Consider the following 16,672-nt stretch of genomic DNA (forward strand, 5'->3'; position numbering starts at 1 on the left):
GCTGCAGATCACCTCCCACTTAGTGCAGGCAGCCGTGACACGTCTGACTGCTGGGACAGCCTCCACCTCAAAGGAGCAATTCAGCTCTGCAGCACTGCCAGAGGGTGTAAAAAATGCTCATCTGCCACAGGTGACTCCCTGGATCTCTGCAGAAACCACTGCCAAAGCAGGTGAGATATGGAACTGTCACAGCTTCGCTGGTGTCCCTGAGTCACCACAGAGAGGGAAACACTTCCACAGGTTTAACAACAGAACAGGGGGGAAAGGAGGCAGGGAGAAGACACAAATGGAAGATCTAAAAGCCCACCTAGAAAAGACACCCATAGATTTCATACAATGGCAGCTGCAGGAAATTCATTTGTAACCAAAGGGGAAAGCAGCATAAACCCTTCACACACGTACACCAAGGCATTCAAAGCCACTGAATCACCACAAGGTAAGGAGCCCTTGCTCAGAGCTCTGGTCGTGAGCCAAGGGCATTTGTTTGTATCATTATAGAACAGAAGCTGTTCATTGTGGCTGCTCATGGTGATAACTGAGCTCACTGCTGTCCATACGTCAGGGACAGAATTTGATTTTCCATGTCTGCCTGAGCTTTTTTCTACTTCACTTATGCTACTTCAGGCTGTGGGCACATCATTGTCAAAACAGAGATAACAGAAATGGAGAATAAATTGATTAGGGCAGACCTGCAAGAGATTGGCGCAGAAGAACCAACTGGGAGAGGACTGGGATATTTCAAGAGGTGAACTACAAGAACAAATGCAAATTTCAATGAATGTTTGCTTCCCACAGTGTTTTCTGTCTCCAGGCAATTACTACCAACTCTCAGCAACACTTCCAAAAGAAGCAGACATTTAGGGAAGGAAAACACCAGCTAGTGCTCCAGTGGGTTACACACAGCTGCAGGCAATCCCATTCCCTGGGTGACAAGGTACTAATTCTTGGCTGGGCAGGAAATTCAGCCTCTTTTTCCTGAACTCTGCATATTGTTGTATAACAGGCCAGGGACTAGAGATGTTGTTATTCCCTCTTCTGAAATGGCAGGCACGGAGGGCTGCCCTCAGCTGGGTTCACTGCATTCCTGGTGTGTTTCTTAGGCAGAGGGAATGGCACTGGCCTGGTTTGGGCCAGGGCTCTGCCCCCACCTCCCCTGCTGAAGAGAGATCATTCCTGGACCTGCTTCAGCAAGAATGCCCAGCCGGGTTCCTTCAGCAGGAACTTCCAGCAACAGCCAAGCTAAACTGCAGAGCAGCCTCCAGAGCCCTCATTTCTCCTTCTTCACTAAAGGTTCATCCAGAATGAATTCAGTACTTCCACAGCCATGCAAAAGAAGCATATTTTTCTTAATATAAGATTTAGTAAATGTAAAAAGTAAGTTTCTGAATTACAATTTAGGTCAGATTTTCAATTAAAAATAGCTATAAAAATAAAGACAAGGTTTATCCCACTGCAGTACAGTCTCTCAAACCATTCTGATCCATAAATGTTTTAATCAAGATTCATCTACCAGACCTTATTTCCACTGGATGATTCCATCAGTGATTTGATACATGAAGCAATTTACATTAATAACCACAATATTACACCAATTATTTCTTTCATAATCAAAGCAGAAAAAGATCAAAACCTTACCAGAAACTGATACTAAAGGGCTTCTAAAGCCTCACATTTAAATAGCTGTAAAATAGTTTAACTGCACCTATTTGGTAATGCAAATGTAATGGTTTCAGAGGAATGCTCAGATTGTGTAAATTAAGCCAGGATTTAGGAAAGCTAATCATAAAGCATTCTTTACCCCCCTGCACGATTAAGAATTGTGAGGATACTTCTCTGAGCTGGTAGGGACAAAATATAAAAAGAAAAGAACATATGCCATCTGTTTCTTCTGCCTCATTTTCATGTCATAGCTTATGTACAACTTCATGGACCATATTCCTGGGCTCTGTTAAAATCTAATTCCTGTGTGCAAGTAAAAGAAGTACAAGTACTCTGTGAAAACAGTGGATCCAGGAGTGAAAACTGCAAGGTAAAGAGAACAACTAAAGAACAAGATAGAACAAAAAAGAAGTAAAAAGAGAATGAAGTAATTAACACTCTAAGGATTGATTTAGCCACAGAACATCTGTTTTCACATGTCCCTCTGATGAGATCCAGCGTGAGGGCTTGTGCTGGTTGGCTTTGAAGCTGTATCTTATTATCCAAGAGGAGGTTCTGTGTACAGACTTTGACAGGGATTATGGATATCTTAGTAACAGAGGGACCCCTGGGCTCCCTCTAACCACTCTTAGTTCCTTTCTTTCCACTTGACTTGTAGCCACACAGCATTCTGTATTCATTGTTGAAAAATTCTCCACCAGGCACACTTACAGCTTATATTCTATTTTAACAACATTGAATGTTCCATCCCTCATCTGCTTTCCCACAAAACAGGGCATTTAATTCTTTTTTCCTGTATATTCTGCTACACAGCCAGCCAGTTACCTAAAAATCAGACAAAGCCCTTACCCATTCCTTTAATTCTTCTGCACTTGCTGTTCCCTAATTTAATAGCTTGTTTTCTAATATCATCTTTCCAATCATGTTCATATAGGGCCAAATTAGATCCCAGGGTTCCAGCAATAAAGAAACCATCTGCAGCACCGGAAGAAATATTTTATTAATCTGGAAAGTTTCTAAGTCCCCTGCTTGCCCTCCTGATTATAAAAATGAAATATAAACTATTTTAAAATCCAGACAAATGTTCCTGGGGGATCTCTCTGTGGACAAGGCTGAGGGATTTCTATCAAAGAATACCCATCAGAAATTTAAGTCTTTTAACACAGCAAATCCAATGAACCCACACTGCCTGTGGTAATTAAACAATTCAGACTCGAGATCAGCAGAAATAATTCATGCACACACAGAGTTGTCCCTGTAAATTAAGACTCAGGCAGTTTGGTGGCTCTCAACAATGGTGGCACTGATGCTTTTTAACTGCACCCATTCCACGTACCACAGATTTCTCTGGCTTTCAGCACTGCCCACCCAGACCTCTTTATGAACAAAGAGTTCTTTTCATGAATGAACTGAACTAATCCCACCACAATTAGCAAGTGGCTCGTTTTCCTATCTGCAGGTAATACAAGCTTGCAGGTCATTAACTCCTCTCCCACTAGATAAAGTCCTTAACACATGCAATAATGATGTTTGCCATTGCTGTGTTTGCCATTACTTCACCGAGCATCACAACTACAAGATAAAGCACTGAACTGACAGCAAAGTCATTTCAACTCACCCACCCCCCCCAGCTAAACATTAGTCAGTCTCTAACTTGGTCATCACATCAAAATCATTTCCCAGGAAATAAACGCTCAACTTGTTGACTGCTGCACAAATTGAAGCAGGAAAGAGCTTTTTGTATTTTTAAAGGAATAATTGATTCTGTGGCTCTGTGGCTGCTGGTCAATACAACAGTAATTGCAATCATCATGACTAATGCACAGACCATTTTACAGGCCTTTCTTATTAGCATGAGCATTCTCAGCTCCCCTCTGGTGTGCTGGGCCAGGATGTTGCCCCCATTCTTAGGAGAATCAGTTGTTAAGCTGCATGTGCAGATCTTATTAGGCACAGCAAAAATCACACGTATGCTTTAGTTTATTAAAAGCATAATTTAACTTGCTATTAAGGTACTGTTCTGAGGGTGTCTGTCTAATTACATGGGCCCCCACAGTGAAACAAAATCCCTTCTGCTCCATCTTGTGTGTATTATCAGCCTTGACTGCCATTTGTATATAAAAAAAAGAAGGATTTTCAAAATACTGACCACCTTCTTCTTACCCCCCTTTTGGAACTGCCAGTTTGGAGCTCTGGCATCTCACTGCTCACTTTTGGAGAACTGAAAATAGAGGCCAGTGTACTCTGTCCTTGTCAGACACAGACAACCCCTGCATAAATCCTGTGCTCCTCCTGCACCTTCTGAAAGGTTTGTATATATTTATTAGCAGACAAGCAATCTGTTCCTCAAAGACTTTAATGCATTCCCTTGCCCTCGACTTGTACCTGCAAAGCAATTGTGATTCCAGCTGTGTCACTGTTAAATATGCCATTAATTACTTCAGGAAGGCATCAGACCATACTCAGAACACACTGTAAACATTTCATGTCATTAGGTAATGCACCGAGGCTGTTTTTAATGCCACAACAGCTCTACTTATATACGGTGTTGCATAATTAGCTACTAATGAGGCTCTAACTTTCACTGCTGTAAGGCCTAGATAGCTGTTCCTCTTTCAATGAATTCATTTTTGCTGTCTCATTAACACACTAAAAAACCTGCAAATTGTATTTTAATTAAAAGCTAAACTACCTCTGTCTGGAGACTCTAATGAACAGACACACTCCCAGGAAGATGCGAGAACGTTGCCAGTCAAGAGGAGAAATACCTTGCCAGAAGAGCAACACAAAAAGATAACACAGCTCACTCTCTTATTTTCAAGGGCAGGCTATTCTCTACTTTCTCCCTTTTTTCCCCCCTTACTTTTCTCCTTTTGTACCTTCAGCAAGGCTGCCTACCCTCAGATTGACAAATTGCAAGCTAGGCCCTAAGAAACAGCAAGACTCTCTTAAAATCATGAGGTCTGTGTATTTTGAGCCTTCCTGATGCTTGCTATTCCCATCAGTCTTGTGTATCACATTTCCTGGCTTCTTCCAGTAGCTGCAAGCAAGGGCTGAAAATACACCAGCAGAAACTCATCTACCTCCATGACTTCACAACCATTGCAATAAAATCACGAGCACTGAGCACAGTGCTTCATTTCCTGACTTCTGAGGGCACTCCATGCAGTTAATCAAGGAACACTGCCAAATACATCGAGTCACCAGGTGGAAACAGGGTTTGAAATACACTGGGGAAGGAAGAGCATCCCACTGATCTTAGCAACACACACACAAAGGCAACTGATTGTACAGTGTTCCAGTGGTAGAAACAGAGCCTCGGGTTTTTGAAAAAAAACTCTTAAGGCAACATAAAAGTGAAATGGAAAATGGCATCCAGAACTGATGTTCCACACTGTATTAAAGCACTGTGAAAACATCCATCTGCAAGGAAATGACCCAGGAGCAGGACAGAATAAATAACAACACAGGAGAGAAGGAAGCAGCACTTGGAAACAATACAGACAGTTCTAGGAATAGTCAGGAGGAAGTTCCCCATAGATCCTACAATTAGTGCCAAAGAAGGGACTGCACTGTTCCTACTGGAAATTGCTGACAGGAGCTGTATCAGAGAAACACAGTGGAGGAAAGATCACCTTGTAAAGGTTTCTGGATTAACTGCCTGCTTCCCCTGCAAACACAGGATCCTGAGCCCGCTCTCCTGCCTCACTTCATAGGATAACTGGGAGCTCATCACTTCTTGGGACGATTGGAAGCTCACTAGTGGATGACACCAGACCCCTGTACACTGCCAGGAGTTCTGGTTTTCAGTCTTCAATTCAGGTACTTCATTCCCATCGCCTTCATGGGAGGAGTTCCTTAATCTCTCATGAAGAGTTTTCCTAATATTCAGCTAAGTGGCAGATATTAGGAATGCTTAGCAGCCTGTTCTCCCTAAAGATGAAAATCCAAAGTGAGCCAACTTAATTAAGAATTAATTCCCTTTAAATCACAGCCCAAATGTCTCTCGCTGATCAATTAATTGTGGCATGAAATGATTTACAGGACACGGAGGCAGATTAATTTAGGTGACAAAAGTGATTTCAACTCTCATCAGAAATTTTCTATCCTGTTTTTTAAAAATTCACCTTTGAAAGGTGAGTTTTGGCCTGCTTACAAGGCCCTGTGTTTTGACTTTGATATTGCTTCACGCAGAGCCCCAGTGCCATTTTCATTCTATTACAATCACTTCTCTCTTCCTGCTGGAAGGGATAATTCTGAAAACTGTGCTTTAAAAGAATCTATCACCTCCTTGGAATCGCTAAAAGTCTTCCAAGGTTGCTGGAAAAGTACTGGCTCCTTCCAAGCACTTCACACCAGGACTGTGAGAATCAGTAAAGCTGCAATGAATTAACAACTGTCATTGCCCTTCACAACCCAAATCTTGGGCTTTTTTTCTGGTGAATAAAAGATTGTGCTGCTCAAGCAGTGAACACACAAAGATGGCTAAACAGTTATTTGAGAACATTTGAACTTCTGGATACTGCTTTTTACATCTCTCTATTTGAGCTTCTGGAGTCAGCAGCTGCTCATACTTTACTTTTGTAAAGAAATAAGTCTTTCTGACAAAAAAATCAAATAATAAAAGCAAAACCTTTTTTCTCATGATCAACTATGAGGGCTGAGCAAATAGGATTAGAGCAGCAAGCTGGTCTTGAGCAAAAAAACTCCCCAAAGTATTTTTATGTATTTCAGGTATCATTAGAGAATGGTATGAGACATCTTCAGCCCAGACTTATGGAGAAGAAAGAGTCATTTATGAGGATCTGTAGCTTTACTCCTCGAATACTCTCTTGAATTATGCACCACATTGCACAAATCTGGTCCATTACAAAAGCAACAAGATTGCTTTAGGAAGCATTTCCCTGTCTCTCGTTGATGAGGATTACCTGTTTACAAATTACAGGATGAGGAGCTGACATATTTTAGCGAGTGCTTCTCACAAATCCCAAGGAATCCTGTTCAATACACTGCCAGAGGATGATTTTTAAATGCCCAGGAGAGTTCTCATTTCAAACATATGTGTGTTTTAATGAGTCACACAAACAGTGATGCAAGCAGGATGCTGTGTGTGAGGAAGAGCAGGTCAAAGAGCAACAGCTGCACGAAAGCATGGCTGGAAAAACTAGAAAACATTTGAAATATGGAATAAAATATGCAAAAAAGGCTAGGGCTCTGCATCCACATTTAGGTTATCACTAAGTTTATCCAGTGCTGATAAAGGAACACAAGTGGTTTGAAATCAGCTGCAATGCAGCAGTTAAACCCCTCTTTTCCAGTCTGTATTCCAGAGACCCTCTGATGCCCATGGATTGCTTTGGAGTCCCAGGAAAGGCTTTGCTCATAAAAACAAGCATTATTTGTCAAGAGCCTAAAACAAAACCACACAACTCCTCAAGCAAACCGGTAGGAGATGGTTGGAATTTCCCAATGTCTGCTGTGCAGCACTGACCACTGGAACAGCAAATTGCATGAAAAGAACCATTAGCAGCAAATACTTTAACAAAGAACGATGGAGTTGGTATTTTTCACATGAGTAATTTTTACACTTGTCCACACCGTCATCTGATTATGCTTGAAAAATGTCACTAATCAATGGGACTTCCTGTGTGAATAAGGATAACTCTCCTGAGAAACTGAAGAATTAATTCCCTGATAGCTAATTCTAATATACAATGGGAGCATTTCAAATGACCTATTTACACAATTTTAATCTGAATAAAATAGGAAATGTCACCTCAAGGCTAATACAACATTCCTGTAAATTATGCACATTTTTAAAGCTAATGAAGCCGTCATTATCTTATTAAAATTTGGCACAGCAGTTATTTTATCACTGTAACTTTTAAAATATTTTGCAATTTAATTACTTTAATTAATTTGTATTACTTGTAGGCTTGTATGTATGTTTTTAATCATGCCTATTAGGATGAATGAGAGTACTATGCTTTATTACACATGTTCAATCCCATTCAAAAACGTGGCTGCCTTCATTTCCTACATTAATATGGATTCTTTCAATCCTGTTCTCAGTGAGAGCAGAAACCAAATTTCAGTTGATTTCACTGGAAGCAGGTCTAAGGAATTAATTTATGCTGCTAGTAATAAGGATCAGAAATTACATGTAACACTGTTTTTCAGTAATTTACTATGTGTGGAACAAAAAGATCACAAATACACGGTTTTTAATTTAATTTAACTGGGTAAACGTAGGTCAGGCCTTAACTAGTGCAAAGAGGCATCTCTTCATTTGAAGACTTGATCTTTGCCTTTACTGCAGTGCACACTGTCTGCAGGTACCATCAGGAGCCCACACACACAGTATCTGTGTGTATGGCTGCTGGGGCCCACAGTGAAAGCACTAAAAAGGAATCACCTGGGAAACTCTGGTAATGATTGTTCCACTCACTCCCACAACTGCCCCTTTCCCTGCACATCCCTGCAATGCACTCCTGTCCCTGTGCCCCAGCACAGACACCACCTGCAATGTGCCCATCCAGGAAGCACGTGAGCCTCTCCCATGACAAAAATATCCCCTTCAGATGGCTGAAGGGACACTGACAATGTCACATTCTGCCCCGGCAAGACCCCAAAGCCACATTGCCATCCTGCTTCCAGCAGGCTACATCAGCACTGACTGCACACTTCAGTCCTGTCAGTGCTGTGAGTCACAACAAAATTCCTCCCACTGAGACTTTACACACAAATTCCTTTTCCTGGAGAAAATTAGGGGAAATACTGTATTCCTCTCCAGCACAGGCGAGTGATGGATTAGGCAGCCCCACAGGATGTTCTGGCTCTGTCCTGAGGCTGTTGTGCTGTTTGCTTTCAGATTTGGGCAGCTTCTTAGCCAAGACCTATGAGTGCCATTGGTGCTACCAACACAGACAGCTGGAAAAGTCCCCTGGATAATGGGGAGCTTTCAGTTCCCAAAAGAATGAGGCAGCAATTCAAGATTAATGTGCAACTAAGGAAGAAAAAGGCCTGCAATTAATCAGATGCTTCAGTAATTCCTAAACACTTTTTCTTTGATTCTGCTTTCCTCAAGAATATGTAAATGAGACTTTAAAAATACACTTAATATTTTTTTTCTTTGTAATGAAGATAAAGATTCTGCTGCTAAAATGGGAGACACACCTGTAAGGAAATGAAAATGCAGCTGGAAGGTGTGCTGGCATTTGCTGTCTGCTGTGTCACCATGCATTTATCAGCATGGCAGCTGCCACTCATCAAACTGAGGAAGAAACTGAGTAAAAAACATCTGTTGATTCCATCACTCATTTAATACTTTGATAAGAACTCAGAGTTACTGCCCAGTAACTCTGCTTATAAAACACGACTTATGGAGAGACTTATAGGAATAACACTAGATTAGAAAAGCTCTTTGCAGGCTTTGTTAAACTTAAACAAAATACAAGGTAGGGCACTGCACATAAAACACATTATTTCACAAGAAAAGAGAGGCTGGAGAACTGGACATTTCCTCCAAGACAGTATAAAAACATAAATGGAAACATGAACTTGCAAAATTAGGACCTGAAACACACTAAGCTGACAGATGTAAATTCAAGCATTCACACAAATGTCACAAATAGTGAAAATAGGGTTTGTTCTCCAGCACCAGCAAAGGTTCTAACTGAGAGAAACCCTGAGACAAAGCCCATCAAGTGACAAATGCCAACTGCTTATTTGCCTTTGAGGGTTTCAAACACGACCTGCCACATCATCTCAAAATGCCCATGGCTTTGTGTTATGCCCCTGGAAGAGCAGCAAGGCCCCAGGCTCCAGAGCAGTGTGAACAGAGACACTCACCTGAAGCAGCTGCTCTTCTGGCCCCCACCTGAACCAGGCTGTAGTGGCAAAGGCCATTTTAGTCCACAATGAGTCAGAAACAACCTTGCTAAGGCTTACAGAGCCAAGGATTTGGCTCTCTGGCAGGTGTGTTTTGCAGCCAAGCAGTGCACTCCTGCCTGTGGACAAGTGCAGAAGCTTGTCCCATTGCCACTGCTCTGGATGGAACTAAACAGCTCTGTCATTGGCTCCATCTAAGGGTCATTCCCATCAAGGAGCTCCATTTTGTTGTACCAGCAGTGCAAACACCTCCCAGACAGCTCCAGAAAGTCACCTGGTGAGCACACAGCAGCCTGGACTGGGCATGGAGCAGCTCTCACCAAGGGGAAGTGCTCACTTTAAACCCTCAGAGGAGCTGACCAAATGCCCACACCCCAGGAAGGAACTCCTTGAGTAAAGATCTAGGACAAGAAGCACATTTTGTCATTATCTTCCAAGAACTTGGAATAAACTGCTCCTGGTTCCCAGGCTGCCCCTCCCCAAAAAAACCCTATCCCTCCATGTAGTATGAAATACTTGCGTTCTCTAGTGGGACATAAAACGTAGAACATTTCTGTAGATAAACAAGTGAAAGTACTTCACAGGTTAGGGAAAAAAGAGAAATTCATTTCTGCAGGTGATACAGACTCTCAGGGTGACAAAGACAATTACTTTTTACAGAGTTTTTCTCTGCAGTTTCAGAAGTGGAACAGAAGGAATTTTCCATTGGGGTATGAGCATCTTATCATATATCATTATCTCAAGCTTATTTCCTCATGTGGAAAAGTTACTTTTCTATTACAGGCTCTTGAGAAATAGAATTAAGATGAGCAAATATATATTATGAAATCAATTATAGCCTTAATGATGTTTTCCAATGGCAGACTAGAGAACAGCATTGTTTTGCTTGTCTGTTATACTAACTTATTTGAACACATAAAATACACTGTACACTGCAAGAAATAAACAAGATGGATGGATGGATGGATGGATGGATGGATGGATGGATGGATGGGAGGGAGTGACATATTTTCCTTGTTCCCTAAAAAAATTGCCCATCTCTTAGTAAGTATAATCCGTGTTTTTCCACAGACTTCTGGTGAGATTGTTGCTATTAGTCCTTTTAGGATGAAATCCACAATAAGTGCTACACACACAAACTGATTTGTAGCTGACATTCAGATACATACAGCACCAAAATAACAAGGCCCAGTTAGCTCAGTTCACATGAATCCACTAAAAAACAGTGACTTGGGGGAACTGACCCACACATCCAGGGGGATTTAGCACATGCTCCACCTTTTCAGAACAAAGTGCAGTCCCCTGATGCATACCTCTAGTTGATTTTTCTCTGACATGACACAAATTATATTAATGGACTCAATACAGCCCTACTGTATTAGACTGCCCTACATAATTACTCTGAATAACCTTTATTTTACATCCACCATGTCATTTATGACAAGTCCTCATGTATATCCTTCAAGGTATTCAAGTGCTGCTGAAAGGGGCTTCACTTCTTAAATTATGGGAATGTATTTTTTCTTTCTTTTCAGAAGATCCTCCTTACCTCATTAAAACAGACATAAATCTACATTGCTGACTCATCTCCATGGCTTGTACTAATTCAGATTTCATGTACATGCATGAGTGGTCATATATTTTAATGAAGTCTTTTGCAGTAAATACAGCCCATGACAGAAACTTTTTAAAAACAAAAGTATAAAATAGAACTGGATTTTTACATATGATTGGGAATATTAATTCATCAGGTTAGTACCCATTTACTCAGGAGCCTTAAACTAGTTTTCCAACTCCTGCTCTGCGTTGTGAGGGGTCATGGTTGGACAGAGAGCTGTGGAATGTTCACTCAAATAAGTTAACGTGCGCTGGGACCTTAGAAAGGTCCAGCTGTAAATACTGATCCAGCTGTAAGCACTGCTCAACCTAATCACACACGCAGCAGTTTGGCTCTTAATGACTAACATCAAACCTCACCTTCTGCCTTCACCAGTGCCTTTGGGAAGGCTCCAAGCAGCTTCCACTTGGCAGGGAAAGCAGTCCATGGTAAGCTCTTTGGCAGAACAGATAATGCTTGCCCAGTGATGTCACATTATAAACAGCAGGGGAAAAAGTGCTGATTTTTCCATCACAAACACAACAAAAGAGTCTTCCTCTGAAATACCTCTGTCTGACATCCCAAAACCAAAAACACCATGGCAAATGACTAACTGAAGTGCAAAGAGAGGAATAATAATTTCCCAGAACAGCAGACATGGTTCTTACCCTTTGTTCAATGCTCTCAATAGATGTTGTTCCCCGAGCTGGACTCCCCCACTCTTCTGGATCTGTGGTTTCACTGGAAGAGCTGAGTCCCACAGGATGACTGTGTTGATTGAATTGAAAGGTGAGCGGTGATCTGAACTGAATCTGTTAAATCAGCTGATGATATCCTGGGCTTCAAAATAAAGAATAGAAAAAATATTGGTGAAGGTAGGTTTTCATTAAAACCCTTTTGGAATGAAATGTCAAATTCAAGCTTCGTACAATTTGTAGAACTGATCTATAAATCGAACCTTTAGCACTTGCTTTAAAATAGGCCCGTACTAGTGGTTTTTTTCATACTGTGAAATCTTCCAAGAAATCATAAACAAATTATCATTCAGCAAACGTATTGATAACAAATCTGACCTGAGAGCCTGGGGACAGGTTGCCATGGCCAGCTCCACAGGGTGGCAAAACAAGAGGCAGAAGGAAAACAGTCAAAAAGGAGGAGCTTTCCCTATCCTAGGAAAATCCCAACAGGAGAAGCAGCACCCTGCCATAAACTGAAGGCATACCTGTGGTTTATCCTCCTTCATTCCAAGGTCTGTTTTGATCTCCATCTGATGCATGGATCTTAAGGAAGGATGGATCTAGCTGTTGCCTTTACAACAGGGGAGATGAATGCAGCAGCTCCACACAGAGACATTCTCTGAGTTTTGGAAGTGTCTGGGGCCTGACCAGCTGGAAGGGTTTCCTTGCCCTGTGGCTGGATTTCCATGTAGGAAAAGCAGAGAAGAGAATTCACTTAAGAAGAGCTGCTGGTTGGAGAGTCTCCCTTGGAGGTGCACTCAGCAAGGCAGAAGAGGCAGAAGCTGTGATATAAGTAAGCTCCTGTGTCTCTGTGGGCACTCAGCCTCCAGCCTTTACAACCCATCTGTCCCTTCCAGAAGCAAGCTCAATTTTAGGAAATTTGTGTGACAAAAGCCTGCAAGGGAACTCCTGTCTCTTTCCATCTCTCTGTCCCTTCTTCCAGCCCTGCTAGATTTCCCCCATCTAATCTAATACTCTATTAACAAACACCTTTTGTTGACATTCCCCCCAGAGAATTTAGTTCTCAGCCTCTGAGAGCAGCAGCTGATCCCTAAACCTGCCTTCTGTTCCCTGAGAAAAGGCCACTCTGATCCCTCATCCACCTGGTCAGGCTTCCTGTTGTGAAGAGGATCTCCGTGGAGCAGGGAGGAAAGAGCATCTGAGCCTTTGCACCCAGCTGTGACCTTGGGGCTGGGCAGAGTGAACTGACCCAAGAGCAGCTCAGGAGCAGCCTCAGCGGTGCTCTTCATCTCAGGCAGCTGTGGAAAATGGCCATAAAGAAACAAATAAATAAAGCACAAAATGCTTACACTTAGAACTGAGCTGAGGGTCTCAGGTCATTACCCTGTCGCTGATTGCTGTGCCTGATCTCCAGCCTGGAAGCAGCTCCCCCATTCCCCGGCCAGCCAGAAGTCAGGCAGCTCACGCTGCCTGCAGGAAATGCTCTGAGCCCGCCTGCCCTCTGCCACCACCCAAATGTCTAAACCAAACTCTAGGGCTCATCTGGAACCAGAGCCTGCCTTTGGGGCCAGGCTCTGCAAATCCCATAGGAGGTGTGGGATATTTCTGAGTGGTGAAGGGTCCTTGGCAAAGCCAGCTTTTGTACCACTGACTATCAACTGATTTTCCATTAAAACTTCATTTGTTTCCTGTCTAATTCTGCCTAGCATGAACAGTTTTAAACAACCTACTGCAACCACTTCTCCACTTGCTTGCCTTTCATTTTCTCCAGGAATTAAATACATTACAGCAGCAGATCTTTGATGTTTATTATAGAATAAATGACTTATTCAGACATAAAAATATTTTGAGCCCTGCTGTTATATGTACAATGGCATCATAGATAACCCAAATTCACACAGTAAATGTGATGCCAGAAAACAGCAATACATATTTTATTGGGAGAAACTTGTGCTCTTCAGATGTAGCTTTGATTTAGTATCTCTTTGGGCACTGCAGTTTAGCTGATTTAACTTTTAGTCAAGAAGATGAGTAATAAGGATTCAAACTATGTGATTTTCAAACTGCAAATTAGTTATCTGACTGGTTTTCACTTACAACAATGCAAAAGTACTGAAGTATTTAATTTACTAGAATAGCAAACAGTGCCTTAATCAATTTAAATTTCTTCTTCTCTTTTAATGCTTTCAGTAGATTAAGAGAGCTGTAGAAGTGGATACAGCTCATACTACTTTGACTGAGCTTTTAGACTGAGGGAAAGGAGGTGACCACTTACAATGTAAATGGGGGGGTCGGAAATTCTTTCACAAATTAGGATCTCTTCACAGATCCTGACCTGATTTGTACTGCTGCTGAAATCAAGCCTTTCTAGACTAAGAACATTGTGATCACAAGATGAACTTTAGAGGAGATACCTAAATTAAAGCATGCATATCAAAAAGAATGAATCAGGTATGTCTTTAGGAATGAAGATAATGGATGAAACCTACACTGATCAGTGGGAAACCTCAGTGAAATAAGAAAACTTTCATATTGGACCAACACATTTCTAATTTGATATTACTCTCTTAGTAACCTTGACTAAGTATTACAGACTGCAGCGTGGACATCCTCCAATATTTGCCTGTAATATGGAGAACAGACTGTGCCCACTGGAGGAGCTCAACCAGTGCAAGATACTTTTCATCAGAAGCACAGCTGTTCATCTGGCATTCCCCATCGGTGCAAAGCAGATGTTTTAAGGAAGGTACTTTAAGCAGGGGTGAGAAGATCCATTCTGGCAATGGGAACCCCTGGCCAAAGGGCAGAGAGTGCTGGTGGGCAGCACTGTGCACACACACACTGCTGAGCTCTGCACAGCCAGTGCCCTGCCAAACACTGGCACTACCCGAGGTGAGGGAGCCCCGTGGTCCATCCTGCCCTGGTGATGGATGCATGGACATACAGGGGCAGAGAGGTGAGAGCCAACAGCCGCAGAGCAGCATTCCTCCAACATCCAAGCACAATTCCACTCTGCATTCCCTGCCCTTTTACAGAACTGAACTGCTGTGGGCGTAGATCCATAGCCATGGCTGATTCCCCAGTAACTGCAGTAAAAGGCTGCTCCTTTCTAGCCCTGCTAGGGCTGCAAAGCCCATGGAGTCTGAGAAAAGGGAGCTGCTTTCAATTTTGGCTTACCAGCACTGGCATCAATTCAGCTCTCCCTGCAAAATCTTCAGCACTGATGAGGCAGAAAGCAGGAAAGGCAGAGCTCTGGCTTTCAGACCACAGATGAAGCTTCCAAACGTTTCTTCTCTTTCTGACAATTAAAAATGTATTAAAGCAGAGTCACTGTAGGCAGCATATCTGCAAGCATATAACCACCTTTGTGCTGTACACAGGCAGAATCCCACTGAGATGGAGCACTGAGACACAGAGTCCCTCCTCAGAGTCTGTGTCCTAAAGCAGAGTCTGCTTTAGAGAGCTCTCTCCACCCCACTGATGGCATTGCTGACATGGCATCAACTGCCACTGCCTGCTTTCCTGCTGCTGTCCCTCTACTGTGTCTGACAGCATTTTTAGCATTTATCTGACCTAAAAATGGCTTCTGCCTGCTCCTGAAAATGCAAAAAAAGGTCCCACTAAAAACAGCACTTAGGGAGAAATTAGGATTAAAGAGCAGCCAGCACTCAAACCCTGCAAACCTGAGTGATGCCAAACTGACTGCAGTGACAGAGCTCAGGAGCAATCTAATGGATGCTTTCTGCTGTTTCAAGTGAAGCATTTAAACACTGCAATGCAAGGCTGTTTAAAATGCATATTGTATGCCACTTTAATTCAAGCTACAGCACTGGATTGATAGATCTCCTACTTCTGACTGGCACACAGCAAAAAAATCTCCCACACCTCTTTTTTTTTTTTTTTTTTTTTTTTTTTTTTTTTTACACTGTGTATCCTGCAACATTTTTGTGTTGGAAAACCTGAAGTTATAAAACCAGTACTTCTAAAATTTTTGCTGTACCCTGCAGCCAGACCATAACATGTTGCACATCTGATGGCCTAAAATTTGCAGCTTTAAAGTTTCTCTGACTGAATAATTAGATACCGCCTTGGATGCCTGCTACAATGTTTTGCGCATAAATTACTTATAAACCACTGTGAGATTCAAACAAGAATTTGACAGCGAAAAACAGGTATTAACTCCTGTAAGTAATTCAGGCATGTCAAAACTATAAACTGTTGCCTTACTTTTTTCTTTTTATGTCTTGTGACACAAGAATGGATTACCTCTGCACTATTTTCTACTTTGGTTATGATTTTTGTCATTCAAATAAAGGCAGAGCAAGAAAGAATGAAAATAAATTATTATGGCTCAGTGTAAACTTTCTGCAGGATGCTGTTAAAAAGGAAATTAATAGAAAATGTATATTCCTAAATTTCAATACTAGTAATGAGAATTGTAGCCTTGGAAAAATGGAAAAATCATGTAAAATTAACTAATGTACATCTAGCTTTGGTGCAATTATTTATTTCTCCATGCTGCAACATCTGACAGCAACTCACATACAATGACCTTGAAGTTCTAAAGATAATGACTAAAACTTTCACCTTTCCTCTCCACTGCTACAGTTCAGTGTCACTACAATTCATCAGCTGGTGCCATTTTCCCAGCTGGCTGTAATTCTTGTCACAGAAATGAATAATTTGAAACCTTTCCCAGACCATTTGTAACTTTCTGCATTTGGTTCCATTGCTAATTCTATCTCCACATTCACTTACAGGCACAATCTCTGGATACATATTCCAAGGGCTCACTGAGCCAACCAAGTGAAATATGGAATATTAACAA

General features: G+C 41.8%; 1 long non-coding RNA gene across 2 annotated transcripts in view; it reads right to left on the minus strand.

The window, feature by feature from the left end:
• Positions 1-11,653: 11,653 nt before the first annotated feature.
• The window catches only part of LOC137472870 (uncharacterized), a 40,958-nt gene continuing 35,939 nt past the window's right edge, over positions 11,654-16,672 (minus strand). For both annotated transcript variants that reach the window (XR_010998455.1, XR_010998456.1), the window contains 4 exons: positions 12,987-13,142; positions 12,369-12,559; positions 11,815-11,914; positions 11,654-11,719 (listed from right to left, as the gene is read on the minus strand). This is a non-coding gene — a long non-coding RNA (uncharacterized lncRNA). The remainder of the gene's footprint in view (positions 11,720-11,814; positions 11,915-12,368; positions 12,560-12,986; positions 13,143-16,672) is intronic.

This window comes from Anomalospiza imberbis, chromosome 4 (assembly GCF_031753505.1).
Source record: "Anomalospiza imberbis isolate Cuckoo-Finch-1a 21T00152 chromosome 4, ASM3175350v1, whole genome shotgun sequence".
Lineage (NCBI taxonomy): Eukaryota > Metazoa > Chordata > Aves > Passeriformes > Viduidae > Anomalospiza > Anomalospiza imberbis.